This window comes from Amblyraja radiata, chromosome 8 (genome assembly GCF_010909765.2).
Source record: "Amblyraja radiata isolate CabotCenter1 chromosome 8, sAmbRad1.1.pri, whole genome shotgun sequence".
NCBI lineage: Eukaryota > Metazoa > Chordata > Chondrichthyes > Rajiformes > Rajidae > Amblyraja > Amblyraja radiata.
This window is the reverse complement of record NC_045963.1, coordinates 63,964,449-63,969,362: the sequence shown is the minus strand read 5'-3', so window position 1 is coordinate 63,969,362 and position 4,914 is coordinate 63,964,449. Positions and strand designations below refer to the sequence as shown.

General features: G+C 45.1%; 1 long non-coding RNA gene across 1 annotated transcript; it reads right to left on the bottom strand.

Annotated features, from left to right (window-relative positions):
• Window positions 1–1,143: 1,143 nt before the first annotated feature.
• Window positions 1,144–4,041, bottom strand: LOC116975775. The gene is made up of 4 exons (XR_004412766.1): window positions 4,005–4,041; window positions 3,769–3,842; window positions 1,305–1,346; window positions 1,144–1,214 (listed from the first exon to the last, which is right to left on the bottom strand). It is a non-coding gene; the product is annotated as an uncharacterized LOC116975775 (long non-coding RNA).
• Between the last annotated feature and the right edge of the window lie 873 nt (window positions 4,042–4,914).

Below are 4,914 nucleotides of genomic sequence, written 5' to 3'. Positions count from 1 at the left end.
ATCCTTGATGAAAACCTGCTCCAGAGCATTCTGGACCTCAGACTGGGGCGGAGGTTTACCTTCCAACAGGACAACAACCCTAAGCACACAGCCAAGACAACGCAGGAGTGGCTTCGTGACAAGTCTGTGAATGTCCTTGAGTGGCCCAGCCAGAGCCCGGACTTGAACCCGATCGAACATCTCTGGAGGGACCTGAAAATAGCTGCGTATCGACGCTCCCCATCCAACCAGACAGAGCTTGAGAGGATCTGCAGGGAAGAATGGAAGAAATTACCCAAATACAGGTGTGCCAAACTTGTAGCGTCATACCCAAGAAGACATGGCTGTAATCGCTGCCAAACGTGCCTCAACAAATTACTAAAGGGTCTGAATACTTATGTAAATGTGATAATTCAGTTATTTCTTTTTAATTACTTTGCAAAACACCTGTTTTCGCTTTTTTATTATGGGATATTGTGTGTAGATTGATGATAAATAAATGAATTTAATCCACTTTAGAATAAGGCTGTCACATAACAAAATGTGGAAAAAGTGAAGGGTTCTGAATACTTTCTGAATGCACTGTATGTTTCTATGTTCTATGTTTCTATAGAGAACCCATTAAAAAACGAAAACACTTCAGTAAGACCCCACTTTCACCACCCAAACTGAAGGCAACTTAAGTCTTGTGACTTTTGCTGAAAAAAATTAATTCTGCTTCACCCTGACGGTAATTAAGGTAAGAATGAGGTTGAGTTCTTGCTTAGTGACAGATGCCCTCTCTCTGATATCATAGTGACCGATCACTGAAGGATGTGGTCAGGGAATGTGAGTTTCATCTTGATCACTATCGTCCAATCCCCAACAATTCATGGAATAGCTTTTGTTGGAAATGTCAGAGACAATATCTGAGACCAAGGTGGGATAATGAATTAGAAATTGACTTGCTCTGGATCCTTTCACCCGGATTAAATAGTGTTACCAGGATTACAAGGATGCGTGTTCATAGCCAGATTATCCGACTCGGTGATGGGTGTTAATTTATTCTCTGAACCAAACTTGTAGTCAGACTGAACTCCTGTCGGCCCATCTCCACGCTTGTCGTTCCTGTCTGAAACCTCGACCATTCTGCAGCAGTTGACAGATATCACATGGTGCAGATGCGCCATTGTCAACAGTTACTGGAACGTACCTCGGAGGTGACCGTAGATGGACTGAGTGGGTCTTTGCAAATCCTAGCAGAAAACAAAGAAATGTTGGAAACAGCAGCTTAGCAACTCGTGCTCATCGAAACGCTTCAACGTCTTAAATGTGACTTTTCTTACCATGTAGATGGCGTTTGGATCTGCCTGGTGATCTCCTGAGTTCTACAACACAACACAATCGAACAGTTACTTTGGTCAAAAACCTGGCTTCAGAATTCACTGCAGTCACCATGTGTAAAAATATTATATAAATTATATTGAAACTCGTCAAGAACAAAACCTGCACATTTTGTTTAAATATGACAAAAACTTCCAATTTTCCAAGTAGAAATTGTCCAATCAATGCACGTTTGTCATTGAGGTCGGATGCAAATTGACCAATCCCGCGCATTGTTTTATGGTCACTAGGCAGCGAGGACTCTGGGATCATGGCTGCCTCCTCATTACATCAACAGCAATAACAAGGTTTCCAAGGATAAAGGTAATGCTAACCTTGTTGATAATTTTGTTTTTCAATTGATTTATCTATATAAAGTTTGGATGTGAACTGTTAAATAAAAATTATAAATAACAAATGTACAGCTTGGGTTAGGATTAGGGTCAAGGTCAGGGTCGGTCGGGCTTGTCGGTAGGCCGATGGATTCTGTGGAGGATTGGTCGGGCTGTCGGACCACTAGTGGATGCTGCGAAGGGTCAGTTGGGCTGCCGGCCAGCTAGTGGATGCTGCGAGGCTTCGGTCGGGCAGTTGGTAGGCCGGTGAGTGCTGCGAGGGGTTGGTCAGGCTGTTGGCCGGCCAGTATTGCAGCGAGCGAGCGGGCGGACTGATGGAGCCGGAGCTATGGGGGTGCTGAAGGCGGCCGGGCGGTGTGCTCCCCACCATTATCACCACGACGATCGAGAAGGGCATGCTGGCTGAGGTGGACTCGCTGAGCTGCCACACGTACAGAGCCCGCAGCCAGTCCCAAAGCGGCTCCAGCTCCAGCCGTGGGCAGCTCTGGAATGGGGGGCAAGATAGGGTTTAGCATTTTCCTCAGTGGAAGCTGCCTTAGCCTTCCACCAACCTGACTCTGCCCCAATCCCACTATGACCATGACCCACACTCAGCACACTGGCAGTCAGTGGGGTTCAGTAAACGGGGGAACCATGTATATATATATATCTGGGACCAGAGGATTTTCCCATCGATGAAAAATCAGAGAGATATTAATGTTTAAAAAAAAATAGCCATTCTTTCTGCTGCCCCTGGTGGAGGGAAGGGGAGGGACTATAAAACCAGGAAGTGGTGTGCCTCACTCAGTCTCTGCAAGATGGAGGAAGCCAGAGGGTCACGTCTCTCTGAACTCTGAATAACACTGAACACATGTCTACCCAACTGTGAGTGCCCTTAATGTGGTTTGAAAATAAAAATATGGTTGGTTTGAAGTAAAAATGCAGTGCTCATGGTTGTTTGGGTTGAAGTAAGAATGCACTGCTAATGGTTGTTTGGGTTGAAGTAAAAATTCACTGCTAATGGTTGTTTGGGTTGAAGTAAAATGCACTGCTAATGGTTGTTTGGGTTGAAGTAAAAACGCACTGCTAATGGTTGTTTGGGATGAAGTAAAAAAATGCATTGCAAATGGTTGTTTGGGTTGAAGTAAAAATGCACTGCTAATGGTTGTTAGGGTTGAAGTAAAAATGCACTGCTAATGGTTGTTTGGGTTGAAGTAAAAATGCTTCATACCATTCAAGGAGGGTGCAAGGCCACTGCACTTGAATTTGGTGGCCTTGCACCCTGCTTGAAGTGGTTGGAAACTGCACTTGAATTTGGTGGCCTTGCACCCTGCTTGAAGAAGTAGGAAGTAGGAAACTGAATCTGAATTTGGTGGCCTTGCATGCTGCTTGAAGTGGTAAGAAACTGCACTTGAATTTGGTGGGCTTGCACCCTGCTTGAAATGGTAGGAAAATGGATTTGAATTTGGTGGCCTTGCACTCTGCTTGTAATGGAATTTCAAGGAAGAGCCGTGGGTCAACTGCCAGCCCACCAGCCATGAGTGAGCTGCCAGCACATCAGGCTTGAGGGACTGAGATGCCACCCCAAGAATCCATTTGGCCCACAATGTCCATACGAGCCCTCTGGAGACCAGTAGTCCCTGCAGAAAACAACACCCATACCAGCTCTCCAGACCCCCCTCCCCCCCCCCCCCACTGGCCACCAATATTGGAATTGGTGGAGAGGTGGAATATTGCATCGGGGGACCAGCCCCCTCGTGTGAACATGGGACCCAATGGGTCCCACTTAGTATAGTATATATATATATTTTTTGATCTCATTTTCTTTCTAATTAGTTTAATTAATTAATGTGCAACTTTTGGTACTGACGAGTTATGACTTCTCAATTATATTTTATCTAAATCTGTGCAAAATTTCATGTTGTTCCGAGACATGGGTCACGAAAGTAGATTTCTGGACATATTTCTTTGCCCACAGCCTACAATGATCCACAAAGCTAGTGGAGTAAATACCTGATGGGAAGTTAATGGCACACCATCAGGGAGAGGGATCCCAGCACAGGTCTGCTTATCCCAGAAAACTATCAGAACTCACCGGGACATTTCTTGCCACAGAAATGTTTTCATAATCTGCTCCTGGGGTCTGATCATCATCCGCTCCGGACTGGGCTGTGAAATAGAGAACAAGGACTCACAATGAGCAGCCTCGGAGCTGTGAATCCCACTTTGCTACCGAACAGCATAATTACGACTTTTTTACAATGACCAGCCCTTACGATTTCACTAACCACACAGCAATCAGATCAGACTGAATTATTTAGTTAAACATACAGGACTGGTGGCTTCCAGAAGCTCTGCGTCTGATGAGGTAAATGGCTCCAGCAACAGCAAGAACTCCCAGCACCAAAGGTAGAACGATCCAGGCAAGATACATCACCACAACTTGATTCTCCTTCATTTGAGAAACTGCAAAGAAATCACATCATTGGGTAAACATCAGGGAAAAGTAATGTCAGTGCAGAAGGAAGTCATTTGGCCCATCGTTCTGTGCCAGCTCTTTGAAAAAGTGGTCCACTGATCCTAACCCACTTATTTCCCCATCCTGCAATAAGTTCTCACTGGGATTTTTCCAATTCCTAGAGGAATGTTGCTATTCAACCCACGTCCACCAGCTGACCCAACTGGCCACTGAATAAAGCACAGTCCCCAGAGGCACCCTGTTCCTTTAACCTTTATTGACCATTCTGATATAAATGTACTGTGATAAATGAAGGAAGGGGAGCACCGAGTGTTCACAAGCCAGTGAGTTTACCTGGTCAATTATTGGAAAACATCCTAATGAACCAAATAAGCATTAATTTAGAAATCATTAAATGTCAGCAAGCTTGAATTGGGTCCCGTTGTAACAGTGCGGAGGTGACACCTAGAGAGGTCAGGGTAGCAGTGGAGGGGGATTAAAGTGGTGACAACAGGAAGCTCAAGGTCACTCCTGTAGATGGAGTGGAAATACTCCACAAAGCATTCACTCCATCTGTGTAGAAAGGAACTGCAGATGCTGGTTTATGCTGAAGACAGGCACAAAGTGCTGGAGTTACTCAGCGGGTCAGGCAGTAGCTCTGGATTAAAAGGATGGGTGATGTATCAGGTTAGAACCCATGTTTACACCCTGCACTGTTACATTGTCTGAAAAACGTTTCTGACCTGAAACGTCACCCATCTTTTTTCACCAGAAATACTGCCT